Source organism: Hyperolius riggenbachi, chromosome 6 (assembly GCF_040937935.1).
Source record: "Hyperolius riggenbachi isolate aHypRig1 chromosome 6, aHypRig1.pri, whole genome shotgun sequence".
NCBI lineage: Eukaryota > Metazoa > Chordata > Amphibia > Anura > Hyperoliidae > Hyperolius > Hyperolius riggenbachi.
In genome coordinates, this window is record NC_090651.1 from 214,797,414 (window position 1) to 214,822,729 (window position 25,316).

General features: G+C 46.9%; 1 long non-coding RNA gene across 2 annotated transcripts in view; it reads right to left on the reverse strand.

Annotated features, from left to right (window-relative positions):
- The window catches only part of LOC137522643 (uncharacterized), a 261,446-nt gene that overhangs the window by 163,989 nt on the left and 72,141 nt on the right, over positions 1-25,316 (reverse strand). For both annotated transcript variants that reach the window (XR_011022373.1, XR_011022372.1), the window contains exon 2: positions 517-650. This is a non-coding gene — a long non-coding RNA (uncharacterized lncRNA). The remainder of the gene's footprint in view (positions 1-516; positions 651-25,316) is intronic.

A 25,316-nucleotide genomic window follows, 5' to 3' on the forward strand; every position in this document is an offset into this window, starting at 1 on the left:
GCATGCTATCTACACTTATCTAAACTTAGCATGCCTAAACTTATCACACCTAAACTTATCACACCTAAACTTATCACACCTAAACTGGCTTTTCACCAGCGTGGTGAAATGGTTATCATGCCTAAAGTCTCTAACTGGGTTAGTACCGCTTTGTGAATCGAGCCCATTGTCTTCCTAGTTTCATATATTTTACACAGCATAATTATTTAATAAAAGTGTCTTAAATTCTGATGACCTTGGCCCTCACCTGTGTTGCCCATCCAAATATCTAGATGTATATATTTCAAAGCCTATAAGTAAGAAATGTAACAGTCAGGCAGCTTTGTATCCTGGATGCTTATACTATTAGTCAGAGAGAAGTCTTTGTTAGAAAGTTCTGCTGGATTCAGAATTGATTTTCTCAGCTTCTGTGACCTGCTGCTGCCTCCCCATAAGGTCAGAGAAACTGGTTCACTTCACCAACTGTTATCAGCTCATCCCATCAGCCGCTATTTGTCAGAAGCACAGCTCACGTACCTGGGCAAGACTTTGGCATCAGTCATGTTAACGCCGCACTTGGCGATCGATACAGTCAGAATCCTGGCTTGTTCTGCAGTGACATCCAGCAGCCCACTCCACAGGGATGAGTTAGAGGTGAAGAATGGGCAATTCTGGAACAAAGTGAAAACTGTGAGCAAACTTACTCATCACAATTCTGTATACGGGGAGGGAGATACAGTTCCACATATAGTTATTTAAATACATGCTCTGAAGCACGGAAAACCTCTGCAAGCATTTGCATCAAACTTACTGGTTAACTAAATTAAATGGAATACTATACGGTAAACACACACACACGCGCGTGCAGGCGCACCCCCCTCCCCCTCTCTTTTTTTTCCAATAAACTCTGGCTGCCCTGGATAAATTGACATACAGTACACCTGCCCAAGAATAAATACATGCATAAAACATATAACACCAAAGTCTGTGTTTACAATAATCATTTAGTTTTTAAAGGACTCACGAGGTGACATGTGACATGATGAGATAGACATGGGTGTGTACAGTGCCTAGCACACAAATAACTATGCTGTGTTCCTTTTTTTTCTTTCTCTGCCTGAAAGAGCTAAAAATCAGGTATGTAAGTGGCAGTTCCCGGGTCGGGACCGGGTCGGACTCTAGCGTAACCCTCACTGATAAAAAATTGCAGCCATAAAACACTTTTGTGGCAGTAAATGGCTTCTAAGAGCAGGAAAGAGATAAAAAGTGTCAATAGTTCGAACATTTTAGCCCTGGCATACTTCAATTAATGTATCATTGAGGAAAGGCCATGAAACAGTAAAAGCTTAAAAAGTTGATTGAAATATAAAATAAAACTGTGGGATAACTTTAAAAGTCATTTTTAGAAGTAGGAGGACAGATGCCTCGGATGTCCTTTAAAGCCTATTCCTGTCTAAACAAAACCTGTCAAGGATGGAATTATGCCAAGTAGCTGTGGGTGCTAAAGTGCAAATATCCAGTGGGTGCTAAGTGTTTGTAGGTACCAGGGTTCAGCAGTTCCGTGGGTGCAATAATTCAAGGAGACAACAAAAAGGATCCGCAGGCCACAGTGAGATAGGTAAAAGCCGGTATTGTTTTATTGGTAAATCCACACAAAAGGACAAGACATCCACAGCCTCAACTGACGCGTGTCAGGCTTACAATCTACCTTTAGTCATAGTGGTAGTCACTATCACTGAGTCACATAGTGACTTAGTCACTATGACTAAGGGCAGATTCTAAGTCCGACACGCGTTAGCTGATCCTGTGGATGTCTTGTCCTTTTGTGTGGAGTTACCATTAATAAAAGAATACCAGCTTCTACCTATCTCACTTGGTCCTGCGGATCCTTTTTTATATGTCTACATGGCTTTGCTTGGCTGACCAGATCCTGCACAGGTGGGTGGGTGTCAATGGGGTTTCAGAGCGCTTTGGACTTTTTTTGTTGATCCTCGGATGCAATAATTAATTGGTGCTAAAATCCTTTGGGTGTCAAGTTGCTGTTGGTGGTAAAGTCTAGTGTGTGCTAAGTTACTGTGGGTGCTGTGACGAATATTACGGAAAGTTGTGCGCAAAATCGCCATCGACTTTCGCATGGTCGTGCACAGTTCCTGTCAGTCTTGGGTAAATGCACAATAGATGTCAATTTCCCTCTCTCTTACTGAGTACAGTAACCTTCCCCCCACATCCTGTGTCAGGAGAGAAAGTCACACGTGGCTAGCTTCCCTGCCGAGAAGCCATTTGGTTACATAGCTCATCTTTCCCCAAAAGGAAAACCAGCTCAAACTGGTTGAACTTCAAATTTCCCTCCAAGCTCATAGCTTCACACAATGGGAACATTTACTTTATTAATAATTCAAAATAGGTTTGGCACAGCAAGACCAAAATCACATTTCCTGATACCCAGAAATCAGTTCTATCACTCACCTGAAGTATAATTTTCTAGCTATCAGGGATCCATGTAGAATCCACTTTATCCGGCCTGCGTAGAGCGAATGCGACAGACTAGGCATGCATAACCTCGTTTAATAGAGGGTCGCGAGCAGTTTACGAATATAGTCTCGGATTTGCGATACGCCACTCCTGGGCCGAGTCACACAAATTATTAATAAATTGGTACATTCCTTGCTCTGAGTCTGTGGGTGGCAACCTGCCTGCCAGGAGGTAACCCTGCCTCAAACACACCTACTTTCCAGGTAGTGACCGCCCCAAAACTCTGGTCAGTAAAAAGCGTTTGCAAGGAACTCCTCCCGGTTCTTCAATTCCCATCTACCAGGAAGGCCTAGACATGTGCTCAAGGAGAACCGGGCGCATGTTGTGTACAAAGACTTTAACCTGAATGCCTACCTTTAAACTGGACTATTTTCTTCATTTTTCAAATGGACTGCTCAGCTAACGAAGTAAGAATTTTCTGATTTTATTCCTTTTATTTTTAAGCTCTGTGTTTTATATGTTAATAGGTGTATATAACTGTATGTAATGCATTGGTGTTATTAAACGTTTAAAAATCGTTTAGCGGTTATGACCTGTTGCTGAACATACACAATCGTACCTATTCTCCTGAACTCGCTACCCTGTGTTTAATAGAAGTATACATTTATAACCCGTATGCGAGAACCCGGCCCAGATATAACGATCTGACCCAGGTTCCTGCATACTGCTAAGGGTTAATAGAGCGTTCTCGAAGTCCTAGTAAAATTACAGTAGCGGGCTGTGTAACTCGCTTTGTGGCAGATCTTTGAATTGTATGTGTGTGGAGTGATTCGGTTGGTATCAGAACGCTCCCTTCGCGAGTCAGTTCATCAAATTGCGAACGCGGGTTACCCTTCGTGATGAACAAATGACCGTGTAAGAGGATTTCTGACGCTGATCGATTTACCCCATCCGCAGACCGGCCTAGCGGTCTGTGACATTGTTTGGCAGCTTATTGGGATTTGTGTATGTTCAGAACATTAACGGCAACGTTATTTGATTAACCTGCCAGAACAGATCAAAAATCTGTGGTCAATAACCGGTGCATTACCACTTATATAGACTAAACGTGTAGCACAGAGTTCCCCCCCCAATCTCTTTTCCTATCCTATCTTTTATTTGGCAAAAAATGGCTGCAGCAAGATACAAGAAAATGTCAGTGGCAGACCTAGCAAACTTGTGTGAGGAAAAAGGCATTATGACGTATAGAAAAAAGAAAGCGCAATTGGTCGACGACTTATTGCGACTGGATACCCAGCCGGAGCAGATGCTGGGAGAGCATACTCCTGGTTCAGACGGTGCTGTAACTGGGGCAGAGGAAAGTGAGCGGTTGGAGCAAAGCAACCCACTTCCAGACCCAGAGGAAAACGGGACCGCGTCTGAACCGGTCGCTGTAACTGCTGAGGAGCATGGTGGCCGGCAGGAGCCCGCCCATGCAAACCTGTTCTGTGTTCCTGATGCTGGAATGCAACCTGGATTACAAAGGCTGTTGGAGACAAATCCTGAGCTGTACATGCAGATCGTCAGAGAAAATGCTGACCGCTCAGAACGCCGGGAGCAGGCAGAACGGGAAGCCTCCGAGCGCCGGTGGTTTGCTGAGAGAGAAGCGGAAAGAGAGGAGAGAGCAGCCGCACGCAGACATGACCTTGAAATGGCCAACCTGCGAGCGCAAGGCCAAAATCCCTCGCAAAGTGCTCCGGAACCCCGGCCCACAGCAGGCCCGTTTGGGACTCCCAAATTTAAGTTCCCAGAAATGGAGAAGGGAACCGACCTGGACACTTATTTACACTCATTTGAAAAGACTTGCCGTCAGCATCATCTGCCCCAGGAGCAGTGGGCGAGATATCTGACACCCAACTTGCGGGACAAAGCGCTTGAGGCATTTGTGGACTTACCCGCTGAGAAAGACAATGACTATGAGGCGATAAAAGCTGCAATTATCGCCAAATACCAGTTGACCCCAGAGGTCTATCGCAAAAAGTTTCGCTCCCTGCAGAAAGGCCACTCCGACTCTTACACAGACCTGGAGAATCGCCTGCTGACCGTGCTCAGGCAGTGGTCATGAGGCCTCAAAAAAGACTCTCACCAAGGTCTGGAGGACCTCATCGTGCAGGAGCAGTTGCTGAACTGCTGCACTCCAGATGTCCGGCAGTTTGTCTTGGAGCGGAAGCCTGAATCCGCCAAAGCTGCCACAGAACTTGCAGACACTTTTGTGGCCACCCGTGTGCCGGACAGCCGCAAACCTCCAGCCCAGAGCTGGAAAGGGGGGAGACCTATGCAACCCAGCTCTCCTCCCCCTGCTAACCATGGGAATCGGGTCCCACAGCCACAGAGGCCGGATGCTGCACCTGCTACTCATCCGCCTGATGCCACATATGTTCTGAAGTGTTACCACTGTGGACAGCGAGGACACCTCAAGTCTGCCTGCCCCGAGGTGAGGACGCCGTCTCCAGAGCCTAGCGCAGAAGTGGCTAGCGCATCCTCGACTGCACACGCCTACATCGTCATGGGAGCAGCAAATCCTCGACTTTCCGTAAATCATCAAGTCGTGGAAGTTAACGACCAGATCGCTGTTGGTTTCCGCGACACAGGCGCAGAGCTTACCTTGGTTCGCTCTCATCTTGTAGCCAGGGAGAATTTCCTGCCTAATGAGCGTGTCACACTTGTGGGAGTTGGTGGCACACACGCACGCATCGCTAAAGCTCGTGTTGTTCTCAATTGGGGAAGGGGACACCAGACAAAAGTTGTGGGGGTGACAGATGACATCCCAGTGCCTGTGCTGTTGGGCACCGATCTTGGCACCCTACGATCCTTTTATGAACCTGTGATCAACACCCCGGATTGCCAGTCTGGACCCACTCAGGTACTGTACAAGCTTGGGGTGGGACAGAGGGAGGCAGCAAGGGTAATGGTACCTAGCCCTCCTAGGGAAGGAGGCAAGGAAGCGGTACCTGTTTCTAATGGACAGCTGTCTAATCACGGGTTGTCTGATTCTAAACCTGTCACTGTTGTTCCAGATACCTGTGTACATGATGTGAAAAATGAACGTAACTGTGATGTTAATGTTGTACCAGATGTTGCCAATAGCTTTCATGCTGAATCTCACAGTGCTAAAAATGATGTATTTTTAAATGTGACAGTCTCTAATCTAAGAGGCAACAGTCTTGTTTTGCCTGGGTCATATCCGTGCAGGGCAGTGGAAGCAGGCCAGGTGTCAGAGCAGGCAGCTGGGGGCCTAGACCTCCCCTCCTGCTATGACAGCCAGAGTGCTCCACCATTGCCTGCTGTTAACAAACAGCTGGAGGAGACAGGCCATGCCTTCCCTGTCTCAACCTTGCATGTCTTCCCCTTGCAGAAGCAACCCAGTGCAAAACTGCCCAGAGGTCCACCCTCTATCCTTCCTGGAGAAGGGGCAAGCCTCGCCACCCAGGTGAAGGCTGATTCATTTTTTAAAATGTGCTCTAATGTCCACCTAGGTTGTGCTGACCAAAATGTTGTGCCAAGGTGTAGTCAGTTAGAGCAGGGGTATGCCACGCTGCTTCCAGATTCGCAGGCTGACACCCGAGAGTCAGGAAGTGACCCGGATGGCAGCCAACGACTCTCTCCCTTACAGGAAGCGCTACGCAAACCCAGCCAAGCCTTTAGAGGTAAGCCTGTTGGTGTGCATCGCACCGTCCGCAAAGCGGACACTGGGACACACTGGACCATGAGGCCTTATGCTTCTGGTGAGTTGTCCAAAGGGCAGTCAGATAAGAAGTTGAGAACCCGTTCAGTAGCTAAGCGGCGCGTAGAGCGGGTCTGACAGACTCACTCTGTGCGTCCGACTGGTAGGGGGGAGATGTGACGAATATTACGGAAAGTTGTGCGCAAAATCGCCATCGACTTTCGCATGGTCGTGCACAGTTCCTGTCAGTCTTGGGTAAATGCACAATAGATGTCAATTTCCCTCTCTCTTACTGAGTACAGTAACCTTCCCCCCACATCCTGTGTCAGGAGAGAAAGTCACACGTGGCTAGCTTCCCTGCCGAGAAGCCATTTGGTTACATAGCTCATCTTTCCCCAAAAGGAAAACCAGCTCAAACTGGTTGAACTTCAAATTTCCCTCCAAGCTCATAGCTTCACACAATGGAAACATTTACTTTATTAATAATTCAAAATAGGTTTGGCACAGCAAGACCAAAATCACATTTCCTGATACCCAGAAATCAGTTCTATCACTCACCTGAAGTATAATTTTCTAGCTATCAGGGATCCATGTAGAATCCACTTTATCCGGCCTGCGTAGTGCGAATGCGACAGACTAGGCATGCATAACCTCGTTTAATAGAGGGTCGCGAGCAGTTTACGAATATAGTCTCGGATTTGCGATACGCCACTCCTGGGCCGAGTCACACAAATTATTAATAAATTGGTACATTCCTTGCTCTGAGTCTGTGGGTGGCAACCTGCCTGCCAGGAGGTAACCCTGCCTCAAACACACCTACTTTCCAGGTAGTGACCGCCCCAAAACTCTGGTCAGTAAAAAGCGTTTGCAAGGAACTCCTCCCGGTTCTTCAATTCCCATCTACCAGGAAGGCCTAGACATGTGCTCAAGGAGAACCGGGCGCATGTTGTGTACAAAGACTTTAACCTGAATGCCTACCTTTAAACTGGACTATTTTCTTCATTTTTCAAATGGACTGCTCAGCTAACGAAGTAAGAATTTTCTGATTTTATTCCTTTTATTTTTAAGCTCTGTGTTTTATATGTTAATAGGTGTATATAACTGTATGTAATGCATTGGTGTTATTAAACGTTTAAAAATCGTTTAGCGGTTATGACCTGTTGCTGAACATACACAATCGTACCTATTCTCCTGAACTCGCTACCCTGTGTTTAATAGAAGTATACATTTATAACCCGTATGCGAGAACCCGGCCCAGATATAACGATCTGACCCAGGTTCCTGCATACTGCTAAGGGTTAATAGAGCGTTCTCAAAGTCCTAGTAAAATTACAGTAGCGGGCTGTGTAACTCGCTTGGTGGCAGATCTTTGAATTGTATGTGTGTGGAGTGATTCGGTTGGTATCAGAACGCTCCCTTCGCGAGTCAGTTCATCAAATTGCGAACGCGGGTTACCCTTCGTGATGAACAAATGACCGTGTAAGAGGATTTCTGACGCTGATCGATTTATCCCATCCGCAGACCGGCCTAGTGGTCTGTGACAGGTGCTATGGTACATCAAGTGCCAGGTTGCAGTGGGTGCTAAATAGTATCACATGCCAAGTGGCAGTGGATGCTAAGCTGCTGTTGGTGCTAAGATGCAATGTGTGCAGCGGCAGTGGGTGCTAAACTACAGTGGTTGACACTTGCCAGGCTGCAGTAGCAATGAGTACCAAGGTACTGTGGGTGCCAATGTCTGGTGGGTGCTACATTGCTTTGGGTGTTACAATGCAGGAGGGGTGCTAAGTAGCAATGAATGCCTAGTAGCAGTGGGTGCTAGGATGCACGGGTTGTCAAGGTCCAGTTAGTGCCAACTTGCTGGCTGATGCTAAGGTGCAGAAGGTTCTACGTTGCTGTGAGTGCTAAGGTGCAGCCAGTGCAAAGGGTCAGTGGGTGTTAAGGTGCAGTGGGTTCCTAGTGGGTTAGATTTGCAGTGTGTGGTAACAGTGGCAGATGCAGAGGATATGAGCTCCTCTATTACTTACCTGCCTGCCCACTGCTTTATTCCTTCTGTAATGCAGCAACTCATGTACCTTGTACTTTGTGTAGGGGGGCAGAGCCTCCTTTTGCAATTTTATCACATATTCCTTCCTTCTGCAGTCCAATCATGCAGCACAGGGAGAGTAACTGGTGGTGTGGCGGGAGACCCCACCTGCCGAGCTCCAGCCGCACGTAACCCAAAGGGGATAAAACCCAGGAGTGAACACCACAACACCAGAGTGTGCCCCACATCTTGCACTGCACTCTGGGCACAGGCCTGCTTCTCCTGTGCTTGACAAAAGCCCTGTGCAACTGAAGCAATAGATGTCTTATGTACAGCTGGAGCAATATATGAGCTGTATAAGTGCAGATTAAGCAGTATATGAGTATTTGCTCACATATGGGTCTGTGCTGCATGCAACGGGAACAGTAGCTTAACTGCGTGAGTGGAGCTGGAGGTGAAGATGAGCCGTGTTTATGCAGTTTGAGCAGTTCATGAAAGCTGTGAGCAGATGAAGCAGAAGATGAGCTGTGCGCGTGCAGCTATAGCAGTTAATGAACTCTCTGCTTGCAGGGGAGCAGTGGATGAGCTGTGTGTATGCTAACTGAGTGACTGAAAGATTATGTGTGTAGCTGGAGCAATGGATTTATGTGTTTGCAGCTGCAGCAGTGGATAACATGTGCTGTATCAGCAGTGGCTGAGCTGTGAAGGGTCTCATGCACTACTCAATTCTTACAAAATCGTGAAAACATTAAAGCAACTCGTCCAAAACATGTCACTCAGCAGGGACTCGATCCCTCAGGTGACAGTGCAAGGCCGACGCTGTACATTGTGTCGCTAGCCTCCAAGCTAGTTACATGTTCTGTTGCTATGCAAGGGGAGGAGGGCCGATGGAGTACTGTACGAAGAGTGTCAGGCAGGGTAAGAGAGGAAAAAGTGCCTCCTGCCAAGTCTGACATCAGGCTGACCACTGGCTGTACACATGCTGGATTCTTGGCAGAGGCGGTTGTGATTGTCTGCTTTGGCCAAATTTCATGTTGAGTGTCTATGAGGCTTAACTCCCTGCCATTGATTGTTCACACTCCAGTTCTGGCTATTTGATCATCCCGTAGGAGTTCTCATTTATCCAGTCCATGGTATATCTAAAGATAAAATAAGGGATCTTTGGTTGGACACTGTTTCCATCCTAGAGGACACCTCATCACTACTTATGGCTTGGAGCGCTCGTAGTTGTTTATGCCTTTCCTCCATTACTAATATTGACCTCAGGAAGTGTGAAGACACCCACAAAATGTGCTGTCTAAGTGTATTTAATAAATTGAGTTTTTTTTCCCATCATATTAACTTTAGTACAACTTAATTTGAGGTTAGCTAAGGCCCCGTTCACACTTGCGGTTGTCTGCCAAACGGACCGGATGACCTGACCGGATCCGGACCGGATCCGGATCGGAACCGTACGGTTCTGATCCGGATCCGATCCGGATCCGGTCAGGTTGCATCAGGTGTTCATCAGGATGCGATCCGGATCCGTTTGGCAAAAGTTACGTAAAAAACAAAAAAAATGTTGGGGTCTGGGAGGTCAGCAGAAGGGTGACCTGTGGAATCAGGCCCTCCGCTGTTTAGCACTCACCTCCACCTCCAACATGCTGCCAACATCTCCAGCTCGTGCTGCTCCACTCCAAAATGCTTGCCCATGTGTCCCCGATCCAATATCGCCGCAACAATCCTCATAGGAAGTGGGGTAGAACATCCGGATTTTTAGCCAGTGTGTTGTGCGCTATCCGGTTCTCATTGATTTGTATTGGCCGGATGGTGCAGTCCGGCTCCGCCCCGGATACGGCTGCCGGAGGAGCCGGACCAAAAAATAGCGCATGTTGGAACGGACGCCGGAGTCCGGATCCGGTCCGGCTCCGGTCCGGACGAAACGGACGCATGTGAACGGTGGCATAGACTTACATTGCTATGCCGTGCGTCCGTTTCGTCCGTTCCGCATGCGGTGCGGCTCCGGCACGGCGATTCCGGATAGCCACCGCTAATGTGAACCGGGCCTTATTCTTAAACCTTACAACTGTTTTTAAGCATTTTATAATTTTCTGGGGCGCCTCCTCCTACATAATGTAATAATAATAAACAGTACTTTGAAGCTCTCTCTGGCCAAGTAAGTAATTAAGTAGTAACTGACCTGGCTAGTGTAGATCTGATGAGTATCTCATTTCACAGGTGGTTTAAATAAAGCAGGTATTTTGGACGCTACAATGGTCTCCAGGGGGTAATTTGGGCACTGTGGGTACCCAATAAAAGTATCATAATTACGTGGCCAGTGCCCGACTATTTATCGGCACATGGATTGAGGCGGAGTGGGGGGGGGGGGGGGGGGGCAATTTCGTGTTAGACACGGGGAAGTTTAGGAATGGGTGTTGGTCAGTTAGTGTTAGTCATCCGTGGTGGGATCGGTTAGGGTTAGGCATTGGTGGGGGGAGTCAGTTAGGGTAAGGCATCGGTAGAGGGAGGGCTCCTGTGAGAATACGGTTAGGTTTAGTGTTAATTATCAGCAGAAGGGGTGTCATTTAAGGTTAGGCATCAGTGGGGAGGTCGCTTACGATTAGGAATAGGTAGTGGGAGGGGATTGTTGCAGGGATTGGAGGGGGGGGGGAGTAGATTAGGGTTAGGCATTGGTAGAGGGAGGGCTCAAGTGAGAATAGGGTTTGCCAATAGTAAAATATTGTTTGTATTTACAGGTATTTTACTATTGTAAATACCACTGCTGAATAATAGAATATCAATAATTTTACCAATATTGTACTAATGGTCATTTCCAGTTCCCAGATTACCGTGGGGTCCTTTTTACATGTACGCTGTTCCAAAAGCAAGCATAGCTACGGAAGAACTATCTGTATGCATTTGTGTCAATCATGTGTATATGTGTGTGTTTGGTCACAAGTTTTTTTGTTTTTCACAGGATGGGTTTGGTGCACTGGAATAGTTCTGTGATCCGAATTTGCAGCTGCAGATTTGTGGAGATAATAGATTGATAAGGATAGGCAGCTGTCCTGTGGGGTACAGCTGCGTGGACAGGGAGGTAGCACCGATCTGTGATACAGATTGGCACGTACAGGTGGTGAAGGGCACAGCTGTGTGGGCAGGGAGACAGCTGCAGCCTTATATTGTGATACAGATTGGCATGGGCAGCCTGCTGTGGCACCAGGCTTAGTCTTGCAGCCCTCTGGCAGAACTGTGTGCTGCCTCCAGTCCCCGGCTGCTATTAGCCCTACAAGAAGTCGGATTTGACAGCTCAGAGCTGTCAGACGTGACACATTCCATTACTGAGGCAGGCAGTACCCAAGCACACTAAAAATGGGATTTTATCCACAATGATTTTGCATAATTGACCATGAAAAGATTGAGCGTTATTTAAAAACAATCACCGGCTCCCTGAATGTGTCTGGACTCCCCACGCTGCCTGCTTAGCAATCTGAAAACTAATTCTTTCCACTGTCATCACCACAAAAGCCGCTTGCTGACACGTAGCATTGTAATGCGGCAATATATGAATGCTGCATCATACAGCGTTTACTGCACAAACACAATAACGTGTCCCCTGTGACCGCATGTCTTACTGGCCACAGTTCTGTGTAACACCCGTAATACAAAATAAGCATATTCATCATATTATAGCAACATTACGGGGCTTACTTTTATAGTTACATTTTCTATTTCCTAATTTTTATGTCATAGAAAAATAAAACGTATTTTTCTAGTGTGAAGTAAATGCTAGCAAATTCGCAGTCAGAACTTTGGTAGAATCTCAGCAGTTTCCCAAAACAGACATTTATGATCTACCGTCGACAATGCTTTAATGAAAACAATGCCCCCCTTTCTCTTGTTATGAACTGTGAAATAATCTCTTAGCAGCTCTCTATCGTGCCTCTGGCCATGGCTGTGTTGAAGAAACTAGCACTCCGCATATTATGTGCCGCATTTGCATCACCAGCCACGATATTAACACAGGGACACCTCACTGAACCTTATTTATTAAAGCCTAAACAGTCCCTCTGTCATCTGGAACAATCGCTGATGATCGTTCTGGGTGGCAGGTTCACAAACAAGTCTTGTACAGACATACTTGTTCTATGGAGAGGGGGGATGATGAGACAAGAGGGAGGCCCTAAACAATAGCAGTGATTAGTGTCAGTTGTTTAATGATTTGGCCTGATAGCTACACAAAGTTCTGGGAGACAGTGATGAGCGAATATAGACATTCTCTTTTGGTCATAAATGTTGCCAACGTTTCACATTTTCATACAAATCAGCATATTCACAAAAAAATGGGCATGAGATAACACATTTTTGCACAGGCGAGAATACTTGTGAATGTAAAATACATGGGCATGTGAAAGCACATTGTGGAAATACAGGGTGGGGCACAAAAGACTGGCCTGGAGCTTGTCATGTGCGCCTGTACACAAGCAGGTGGCTTTTTCACTCTCCCTGTTGTGTGTGTGTTCTCTCCAACTTAAAGTGGACTTGAACTCGCACAGGACAGAAGGAAAACATAGAAAAATGCACCCTGTATGTTTTTAGAGAGTTAAGGGCCCGTTTCCACTAGGAACGGTGCTATGCGACTACATAGCCGCATCGCACGGCAGGTGTGCTGAAACACATGCACGGCAATGGAAGAGTTTCCACTGCGTGCATGTTGTACGGAGCGGTGCGGAGCAGTCCGAGAAACTGCAGCATGCTGCAGATTCTCGCACGGCCGCATCCGCCCGCAGCCGCGTCCCATCTCCTCCATTGACTTCCGCATGCGAAAGTGATGCGGCCGGAGACGGAAGTGATGCGATGCGGCTAAGTAGTTGCATTCGCATCATGTTAGTAGTGGAAATCGGCCCTTAGCCTGTCTAATTCCCCCTCATCTGTGTCTAATCACAAGTTGTAAATTGATCCCTCCCCTGGGTCAGCTGACTGCCATGGCAGAGATGGCAGATAATCATTGTCAATAACTAGCCTAAGGAAATAAGGAAGTAACCCCATAAAAAAGCATTGGTTTGCAATAAAGGCAGCTACATACCTATAAACTGGTGCCACAACTATCTGTCCTATTTTAAAAAATCTCAGGTGTAACTTTGGCATAGAAGAATCACATGAAAGAAGGCACTATCCAGTCTGAAGAACACATCATCACTATTCATGATTATTCACTATGAGGTATAATGCATAACCCTAAGTGAGTCCTGGCAGTTTATGTAGTCAAGCTTTGTGCTCCAGTATTTACATAACGCACAGCCATTCTACCAGTGGTGGTAAGTGTCTGCATGCACCTGTCATGCTCACCTTACACCTTCCCATCAGCATACTGTCCTCCCCTGTAAGAATCCTCTCCTTACTGGCAGACAGTGTTGTTTGTTCTGACAGCTTGGGCTTAGTGTTGGGCGAACACCTAGATGTTCGGGTTCGCGAACGTTCGCCGAACATCACCGCGATGTTCGGGTGTTCGCGCCGAACTCCGAACATAATGGAAGTCAATGGGGACCCGAACTTTCGTGCTTTGTAAAGCTTCCTTACATGCTACATACCCCAAATTAGCAGGGTATGTGCACCTTGGGAGTGGGTACAAGAGGAAAAAAAATATTTGAAAAAGAGCTTATAGTTTTTGAGAAAATTGATTGTAAAGTTTCAAAGGAAAAACTGTCTTTTAAATGTGGAAAATGTCATGTTTCTTTGCACAGGTAACATGCTTTTTGTCGCCATGCAGTCATAAATGTAATACAGAGAAGAGGTTCCAGGAAAAGGGACCGGTAACGCTAACCCAGCAGCAGCAGCACACGTGATGGAACAGGAGCAGGCGCAGGAGGAGAAGGCCATGCTTTTTGAGACACAACAACCCAGGCCTTGCATGAGGACAAGAAGCGTGCGGATAGCATGCTTTTTAACGGCATGCAGTCATAAATGTAATAAAGATAAGAGGTTCTATAAACAGGGATCGGGCGTCAACGCTAACCCAGCAGCAGCAGACGTGATGGAACAGGAGGAGGCGCAGGAGGAGAAGGCCACGCTTTCAGGTGCAACTCAGGCCTTGCATGAGGACAAAAAAATGTGTGCGCAAAGCAATGCAATGAGTAGTTTTCAGGACACAATGGGCTATTCGGAGGAGCTATTCCCACCCCCACAATCTTCTACCTGTGAAAGGTCAATGGAACAGCCACAAATGTTGTGCCCGGATTCACAACCTTTTTCTGTGGAAAATGCACCTCGCACTGAAATGCAAGGCGAGGCCGAGGATGAACATGATGTCAACAACTCAACATGACGCAAAATGGGGGCGGAACAGAAAGCTGCTTTCAATGTTTTGAAGGCCTTAATTGCCTCCGGTGGCCAGTTAGATGCATCATTCATCACACCCAAATCCCAGAGCAATGTGTGCAGGAATTTGAATCGCAGGAGGTGTCCCGAGATCATCTGGACAAGTGACCAAGTGACCAAGTGACAAGTGACCAAGTGAAAAGTGACAAAGTGACCAGTGACAAAATGACAAAGTGACAAGTGACAAGTGACAAAGTGACAAGTGACAAGTGACAAAGTGACAAGTGACAAAGTGACAAAATGACAAAGTGACAAGTGACAAAGTGACAAGTGACAAAGTGACAAGTGACAAGTGACAAAGTGACAAGTGACAAAATGACAAAGTGACAAAGTGACCAGTGACAAAGTGACAACTGAGAGGTTGTTCTGGGGAGCTCCACTGCACTCAGTCGCATATGAGGAGAGGTCTCGTCGGGACTGCTGATCCTCCTCAGCTTGCTCAAAGCCTTGAGGGTTCCTGAAGATCCTCTGCTTGGAGTTCGCCGGGGTTCAGCTTGGTGTCGGGGTCGGCGGCGTCCTCCTCACTCCAACGTGGCAGATCTTCTGTTGAAGGAAAAAAAAAAAAACATTGTTAAAAGTCCAGTACCGCTTCTGAAGGACTCACTAAGAGATGCAGGAGCGCTTTAATCTAGCGCACCATCGCTCGCTGGGTGATGTCCCTCCCTACGCGCTGGAATTCTACGCTGCACATGCTAGCACGCTTTTGCGCAGTGCCGAGGCGCATTCCAGCAGCTAGCTACCAAGCTTCTGTGGATCTGATTGGGCCACCATGTTGGATCTCTGCCAAGTCCTCCAAAATTTTGAGCAATCCACGTTGCGTGACTGAGCAGTGACAACTCTACAGTCAGCATTACAATACCACTGCTGTGTTTACTGAAGAAATCAATGTTGAAGATGGAAACCGCTGGCATGGTGCAAGTGGGGGATTCTAAAGGTGAAAACGATCAGCGTGATGATACCAACATCAGGCAACCTGCCTCAGGAAACGCTGGTTCCAGCTATGACAAAGAACAGGACGAGGAACAGCTGGAGTTGGAGCAGGAATTGGATGCCCCCACTGCCGAGGGACAGAGCGGTGCACGTTGGACTTCCACAATTTAGCGGGAATGGACAGCAGAAGAGGAAGAAAGTGATGCTGGTGACAAATATGGTGCATCACAACAATAACAACGCTCACAAGAACATGAAGACAGAGGAGTCTGGCAGGACTCTCTGGCACACATGGCTCAATTCATGCTAGACTGCATTGAACGCGGCCCGCGCATTATTCACTATTCATCATTATTCATTATTCTGGAATCTGGACAACACCAATTACTGGGTTTATACCCAGTTTATACAAACACAATGTTAAAAAACTGATTGAAGAAAGTGTCAGACAGGTCAAAAATGGAACAATTCCAGCAGGCCCTTGAGGATGGAGACTTTAGAGAGGAGATTGACATCCTCCTCCTTCTCTAGCCAGTTGTACGCCGACAGACTGACTTCAGCAAACCCAGGAGGACCAGGAGGGCAGCAAAGAACACAAGCTGCTGCTAGTGCCGAAAAGGGAATGGTATTGGCAGTGTCCTTGGAGTGGGAACATTTTCTGACACCCATGCAGCAGCCCACAGAACAGCAATCGGGCAGTTCCACGTCCTCCAACACCAATCGCCTGGAGAAGATGGTCAAGGTCCAGGACTACATGTCAGATGGCGTAGCTGTGTTGAACAATCCATCTGCAGACAGACGGTGAGTGTGACAGGCAGCACAGAAGGACCATGGCAACTCACTCATAGTACCACAGTTTGATAGTGCTGCCCAAAAAATTATATGGATCCGTGGACCCGGGCACTGCGGGCAGTACTGGGAAGTGGGAACGCAGATTTTAGTACCTAAACACACGATACAACATGTTTTCCGGGGTCGGACTCTGAGGCACATACAGATGGTCCCGATCATCATCCTCATCATACAACTCTTCTCCTGAGTCTGACCCACCCACCACCTCTGCCACCCCAACATCCCCAGACACAGACCCCTCATCGTCCTCAACATTAACTTGGGATGCTGGCCTGAGCCAGACCTCCTCCTCCACATCAGGCCCCATCATCTCCTCAATGGCAGCCCTCATTAATCGCTCTGGCGACGGACCGATGGACACAACGTTCTCCTCCGGGGAGGGCTGCTGCTGACCACTGGCTGCTGGGGTGGATGTTATAGCTTGCGTGGGGCGTTGGCTGTTGCTGTTGTTGGGAGTGCTGCTCACAGCGGAGGTCTCTGAGGAACTCATGGTGAGCTCATATAGTGGTTGACGGTGAGTGGAGTATTACTGATCCCAGCAATATACACACTGACTGGCAGAGTACGCAATGCTATATAGTCTGGCTGAGCGGTGTACACAGAGTGGCAGTACACACAATGCTATATAGTCTGGCTGAGCGGTGTACACAGAGTGGCAGTAAACAATGCTATATAGTCTGGCTGAGCCGTGTACACAGAGTGGCAGTAAACAATGCTATATAGTCTGGCTGAGCGGTGTACACAGAGTGGCAGTACACACAATGCTATATAGTCTGGCTGAGCCGTGTACACAGAGTGGCAGTACACACAATGCTATATAGTCTGGCTGAGCCGTGTACACAGAGTGGCAGTAAACACAATGCTATATATAGCGTAGCTGAGCGAGGTACACAGTGGCAGTACACACAATGCTATATAGTCTGGCTGAGCCGTGTACACAGAGTGGCAGTAAACACAATGCTATATATAGCGTGGCTGAGCGAGGTACACAGTGGCAGTACACACACTGCTATATAGTCTGGCTGAGCCGTGTACACAGAGTGGCAGTAAACACAATGCTATATATAGTGTGGCTGAGCGAGGTACACAGTGGCAGTAAACAATGCTATATATAGTGTGGCTGAGCGAGCGGTGTACTACTGTTCCCAGCAGCGAAACACAATGACTGGGGGGGACCCTGGCTAGCGTGGCTGGAGAGCGAACTACCCTGCCTGACCTACCCAAAGCTAAACCCACAGACAAATGGTGGAGATATGACGTGGTTCGGGTATTTATTTACCCGAACCACGTGACCGTTCGGCCAATCAGAGCGCGTTCGGGTCCGAACCACGTGACCCGTTCGGCCAATCACAGCGCTAGCCGAACGTTCGGAACGTTCGGCCATGCGCTCTTAGTTCGGCCATGTGGCCGAACGGTTTGGCCGAACACCTGATGGTGTTCGGCCGAACTCGAACATCACCCGAACAGGGTGATGTTCTGCAGAACCCGAACAGTGGCGAACACTGTTTGCCCAACACTACTTGGGCTAACCAGTTGGGGTGATCCCTTACCTATTTGCTTTGACATTGTTGCTGTGTTTGCTTACCCAATGTGATCCAGCTTGTGACCTTGACTCTGCTGATTATTTTGCTTGCCTTGAACCTTTGACTTGTGGCCTCGATTCTGCTTATTATCCACCTGCCCTGACCCTTTGGCTTGTGACCTTGATGGCTTCAGCATGAACTTCTCCACATTGCAACGTCTCCTGTTCTCCTTGATCATCAGTGGGGCAATCCCAGGGGTCGTTACCTGGTGGCCACCAGGCAGTACAGTAGACCTTTGCCAGCTAGGGGTAGCGGGATGCTTTGGTGATGACCCATGGCCACTTAGACTCCATGCCTTGGGACAGCCCATGCCTACTGGGTCAACAGGGCCTGCTCCAGGTCCCAATCCTAACAGCACATCATTCACTAAGGGCCAGTGCACACCAAAAAGCACTAGCGTAATCGCAAACACTCAATGCTTTTTGAAGTGATTTTTCTAGGCGATTCTAGGCATGTGCCTAGCAATTTTGTAATCATGCCTAGCGATTTTTGGAGCATTTTGGTGTGGCATTTTTTTTATTTTGTGTTACAGTAGAGCTGTGTACTGAAAAGCTTCTGTAACAAAAACGCTTGGAAAATTGCTCTGATCTAGTGCTTTTCAGAGCGATTTTCCACTTTCCTATACTTTACATTGAGGCTGAATCGCCTCAGAAATCAGCAGAAATGCTGCAGGACCCGTGTTTGGATTTGGGAGAAAATCACATCGCTCTGGTGTGATCCAGCCCATTTAAATACATTAGTCAAGCGCTTTTCAAAGCGCTGGCGTTTTTAAAAGCGCTCAGAAGCGCTCTTGGTGTGCACCAGCCCTCACATGCATGGGAAAGCTCTCCTGTACTTGCCTTCTAAAATTACTCCACCATAGAGCTTTCAGGCAGGCAGCATACAACAATAACCTTCTCTGCACCAACAGCGTACTGCTTTTTTCCAGTGGGTATTTTAAATCCCTAATTACTAAATTAATAAGGGATACTACAAAATCAAATTATTAATTTGAACAAAATGAAGCCATTATCTTGCCATGAACAAAAAACATTACTATCAATCACCTTGCCTTATGAGCATTGTGAGTTTTCACATTAGAAGAGGCTTCAGCCAGGACAAAGAAAATGTCTTTCAGTCAAGTACACCCAGTCTAGGTGAGTTAAAAATAGCAAAAAAGAGATAAGACAATTAGTAAGGTTAAAGAGGCACTATGGCGAAAAAATTGCAAAATTTAAAATATTTGCAAATATAAACAAAGTATGTTTTTTATACAGTACAGACAAGACAGCCCGTGCACAGCTTCTCAACTCACATTAACATTTATATCTTCAGCAGGCGTGTATAAACATAGTCCAACTTAAAGGGAAGGTTCAAGCAAAAAAAAAAAAATGAGTTTTACTTACCTGGGGCTTCTACCAGCCCCATGTAGCCATCCTGTGCCCTTGTAGTCACTCACTGCTGCTCCAGTCCCCCGCTGGCAGCTTTCTGACCTCGGAGGTCAGGGCCACATTGCATACATTTTTACACATTCCAGCTAGTGCAGGAACAAAAATTTACGCGTTGCACCACTAACGCGTAAAAATGTATGCGTTAATGTTCCTGCACTAGCGGGAATGTGTTAAAATGTACGCAATTCGGCCCTGACCTCCGAGGTCAGAAAGCTCCCAGCGGGGGACTGGAGCAGCAGTGAGTGACTACGAGGGCACAGGATGGCTACATGGGGCTGGTAGAAGCCCCAGGTAAGTGAAACTCATTTTTTTTTTTTGCTTGGACCTTCCCTTTAACAACAAGGAATGTGTAATGTGGATGGATCTGATCTGTTCCGAAATCCAATTCAGGACGGATGCGGGTGTGTGACCAGGGGGTGAGGGGACGGCGCAACAGCCATTTCGCGACGGTGTGGCGCTTGTTCACGTGCGTAAGTCCCAGGGCCCTGGGACTTACGCACCGTTGCGCAAGTCCCAGGGCCCTGGGACTTACGCACTGTTGCGCCGTCCCCTCACCCCCTGGTCACACCCCCGCATCCGTCCTGAATTGGATTTCGGAACAGGTCAGATCCATCCACATTACATATTCCTTGTTGTTAAGTTGGACTATGTTTATACATGCCTGCTGAAGAAATAAATGTTAATGTGAGTTGAGAAGCTGTTCACAGGCTGTCTTGTCTGTACTGTATTTGAAACTGTGTCTTCAATTGCCCGAATGCGCGGAGTGGAACAGGACGGGGTTATTCATTAAAGGTGCAGCAGACCCAATCACCCCCTAACCACTGGGTGCCAGACACAACAAATCCCTTTATTGTACAGAAAGTATGTTTTTTCCAGAGTAAAATGAGCCATAAATTACTTTTCTCCTATGTTGCTGTCCCTTACAGTAGGTAGTAGAAATCTGACAGAAGCAACAAGTTTTGGACTAGTCCATGGGGGAATTCCAAGGGATTTATTTATTTTCAAAAGCACTTAGTGAATAGCAGTTGCTCTGTCCAACTGCCAAAAAACCTGTGTAGCGAGCAGGGAAGCTGGCAAGCATCATTGTTTAAATGCTTTTTAGGAAATATCTTTATAAAGAATAAAAGCCTTGCTGAGAATCCCCTATGAAGAGATAGACTAGTCCAAAACCTGTCACTTCTGTCAGATGTCTACAACTTACTGTACTGGGTTGCGGACAGGAGAATCAAATGGAGACGCGGCCACAGGGTGGGTGCAGGGGGCTGGTAGAAGCCCCAAGCTTCCAAATTCACGTGTGGGAAAATGCTATAAATGAGCTTTGAGCTCAAAGGGAATAAATCCTTCTACACTATAGACACAGATTTCCAAAAGATTTTAGTATTGTAACGATTGGTGTCAGCACGCAGAGAGAATCTGATTATTGGTGATCTGCAGTATCACCAAGAATGCAGATATATACCCGATTATTGATGATCTGCAGAATCACCGATAATACAGATATATTGCTAACCTCTGGACACTTATAGGTATGTGAGTGTTTGGTGTAACAGTAGTACTTTGAGTAATGCACCTGCTGAGCAGGTGATCAGAGGCAGTAAAGGAACACTGCTCAGAGAGCACAGGAACCTTCCAGCAGCCTGAGACTCTCCAAGGGGTGGAGTCAGGCTGGAGAGAGGAAGGACCGGAGAGTGAGTGACACCTGAAGGTGGATGTCACTATCTGATCTGGAGACTATCTCTTAAGAGGAGAGATAGCTCTCGAGGTCGGGCATGCCTGGTCGGTAACACACGGACAGATAAAGTACAAAGACAGAAGACTGATTCGGTATCCAGGACAAGCAGGGTTTGGCAACGGAGAATCAGAAATGCAAGGTACCGAATCAGAGGACAGAGGAGTAGTCAGGAAAGCAATAAGTCATAACAGATATCAAACAATGCCTAGTCTGGGTGTGAGGTACGTGGTCTTTACACCCTGGAACTAGTCTGATGTATAACAAAATAATCGCACAAGTTCCCTAGTCTTGGGTGCGAGGTCCGTGGTCTCAGCACCCTGGAACTAATCTGGAGTATAACACAAAAGATAATACAGTTCCCTAGTCTGGGTGTGAGGTTCGTGGTCTCTACACCCTGGAACTAGCCTAAGCATAAACAGAATAACAGAATAAGTAATCTGGCTCAGTGTGAATTCCCAGGTCCACCTGGTTCAAACACACTGTTGGATCTGACTAAGGTCTGAGTGCTTCCACGTAGTGTTCACAATGGCAGACAACCAGCAACTGACAAGCAAGCTGTATATATAGTTGCAGGACTCTGCCGCCCCGCCCAAACCACTCAGCCAATCATTAGTCCAGCAGGAATCAGCTGATCATCCTGATCAGCTGACACATCTCCTGCTGGCATAAAAGTCCTGACTTCTGGCGTGCGCGTGCGTAGCCCTAAACCTGTGTGAACTAACAGGCTCAGTCACACCAGCTGCACGCTGCTGCGTGCAAACCGCTGCGCTGGACGCGGAACCAGCCGCCTTGCTGTCAGTACACGCGGCGGCTTTTCCGCGTTTTCTCACAAGTATGATATCTTTTGAATCTGTGGAGCTAGGCACCAGGGCCGGGCCGAGGCATAGACTGTAGAGGCTCCAGCCTCAGGGCGCAGTGTAGGAAGGGGCGCAGAATTCATTCAGCTGTCATTCCTAATTGTGTTTGAAGCAGAAAGAAATAAGAAAAGGGGATACATGGCAGTGACTGCAAGCCAGATAACTAGATATTAAGGTGTTGGGGAGGTTGTGGGCCCTGTGGCACCTCTTAGTCTAATAGCAATCAGTGTGTGACGGCTGGGGAGGCAGGGATGGAGGGACACACTTTGGTGTCTCAGCCTTGGGTGCTGGAAGACCTTGTCCCGGCTCTGCTAGGCACTGCCTGCAGGACCCCTCAGGTCTACCTCATCTAATGTGCCCACCCCCCACCCCTGGGCCATGCACAGTGTAGGCAGCAGATCTTAGACTCACCTATCCATCGTCATGTGTCTTCTCTCCACCACTGGGTGCTGCTGCATGTCTTCTCTCCTGGGTGCCTGTGCCAACACTGTCCTGCAATAGAATGCCGCTACCTCCATGCTTCTGCCCGCTTCCATCTGGCACGATCAACAGATTGGATTGATTTTGCCTGGAAATCGATTGATCAGGCATCGTTTGCAGCATCGATTTCTAACAGATTTGATCAAAGGGCCAGATTTATCAAAGCATTACTGACAGTTTTTTCTTCCTAAACTGTTCTAACCACTCAGGGAACTGTTCTGCATGATAATAAGAAACTTCTTAAATCCTACATAATAGCAGCAGTTTAGCGTGGATTTCTCGAGCTGCACTACAGTTAAAGAGGAACTCCAGTGAAAATAATGTAATAAAAAAAGTGCTTCATTTTTACCATAATTATGTATAAATGATTTAGGCAGTGTTTGCTCATTGTAAAATCTTTCCTCTCCCAGATTCACATTCTGACATGTATTACATGGTGACATTTTTACTGTGGGCAGGTTATATAGCTGTTTCTAGCTGTTCTGGCCTTGCAGACAGCTGTAAACAGCCATTTCCTGTCTGTGAACATTGTTACATTGTGGCAGTTTGCCCAGAGTACCCTACGGTACCAGAGCCTCTTGTGGGAGGGGTTTCAGCACAAAATCAGTCATACAGCGCCCCCTGATGGTCTGTTTGTGAAAATCATTATATTTCTCATGTAAAAGGGGGTATCAGCTACTGATTGGGATAAAGTTAAATTCTTGGTCGGAGTTTCTCTTTAAGAAAAGTACAAATCCATCCCTATACCGTCACAGATTAAGAAGTGCTTAATAGCAGTTCTAAGGAACAACAGTTGTACAGTCATGACCTCCTCTCTGTACCAAAACAGAATACATGTGACTATGTGAGGCCATCTGTGCAACAGGTAAAGTTTGGCAGAAATAGTTTCATGCAACAGGACAATAATTGCAAGCACACCACCAGCAAATCTATAAATTAAGGTGTTGCATTGGCCCAGACAAGACCAAAACTCAACCCAGTCGAAATGCAGTGGTGGTACCCATGGGCGTAACAATCACCCCTGCCATCGCAGGGGAGCCCGGAGGCTTCGGGGGCCCCTCCTCCTCCCTCTCCCTCCAATTACCCAAAAAACCTCCCTGTTTGCTCACAAAAACTGTCCCTGCCACCTCCTCCCATCATGCAGAGTAGCAAGTAGCGGGAGCATGTGTAATTTTTTCCTGCTTCATAGCAGAACACTCTGTTGCCATTCGCCACCACCTGATCACGTGAACTGCATGGGGATTGGAACCAAGGGGGCCCAATGCTATCATTTTTGCAGGGGAGCCCTATTACGTCTAGTTATGCCCCTGGTGGGACCTTAAAAGAGCTGTGTATAAATCTATTCCCTAATACCTCAAAGAGCTGAAGTAATGTTGTAAAAAAGCATAGGCCAACATTTCTCGACAGTAAGAGAGACTGAAAACGTCTTACAGAAAAGGATTGCTTTAAATCACACCTGTAATCATAACAAATAAATGTTTCATACTTACATCAGAAGGGGGAAGCCTCTGGATGCTCCAGAGGCTTCCCCAATACTCCACGACCCTTCCGCTGCGAGCCTGGATCATCTTGACCTTCGTGGCAACACTCCCCACCATGTATGTGGGGAGCCTCACTGAACGGGCGCCACTGGCATCGCATCTGCGCCGTAGCACAGAGCCGCATGTGCAAGGAGGAAGACGTCGTGTACGAGCAGCTCCATACTTCTGAGAAGCCATAGGCCATGCTCTGTGAAGAGGGGAGCACAAGCAATAAGAATTGTTTAGCGTGTCCTAGCGCAAGAGGGGCATAGGAAGACCAGGAAAGGATCTGGACCATCCAAAGGCTTGCCCTAACTGAGATAAGGAACTTTTTTTTATATAGCTACAGGTACCCTTAAAGTTATTGCTGCTAAAGGTGGTTCTACGAGCTGTTGAAAAATGGCGTGCAGGGAGTTTTGCATTCAAACTTGCTCTATTTTAGCTTTGCTTTTGTTAAACAAAATATGGTACAATCTGTTGTGCGTTATTTTACACCTGAGGTTACATTTACATAAATGTAGAAACTGCTAAGCACAATATTATTTTTCGTATTATGCCCTTGGGAAAGAACACACACCTTCTTTATATACCAGTGTATATGTAGTGTATATATATATATATATATATATATATATATATACACACACACACACATATATACATATGTTTAGGTAATTTCTGAAGACACTAAAAAGACTAGAAAGATTTCTGCCTAAACTCCAAACACATTCTCTGCCAGTTGCTGAAGATTCCCCCCAGCCGTTACATGATAAGTAACCTCCTGTGGTGCTTACATTACCTCTGCAGGTGATATTTTCCTGGCTGCTGGAAGACTGCGCTGCTAATGTTAATTTTATTAACCAGTTGCTGCTCAGCCTCCAGTCCAATCAATTCACTGAGAGCCGAGTATCCAGATAGTCTATGCCTCCACTGCACAGGGGTCAGGGCCCAGGAGACAGAAATATTTGTGTAACATCGAGGTACCACATTTATGCTAACCAAAGGGTAGCTTATGTTTTTTTAAATCCAGGGCAAGCAATACAGTGTTAACACCTGCATGGTTTCTGTGGGTAATACTGACTGTGCTTTACGCTTCTTCCACTTTGTATGCATTGGTGGATTTGTATGTAAGATTGTTAAGGAATAAAGTAAACAAATTTGGTGCCACAAAAAGTGCAATGTCCACTGAAACCACTGTGTGATCTGGTATTGGTGACAAAATAATTGGCCTATTTTCCGCAGATGAAGGCAACCTTTGCATTAGGCTGGTTGTCATTGAATTTCTTCCAGTTTTGATTTAAATTGCATTCTTTTGCATTCAGTCTCTTCTCACAGAAGCACAACAGTCAATCCCAGTAGAGCAGATCATACACCGCTAGACAACCAAAATAGGTGCCT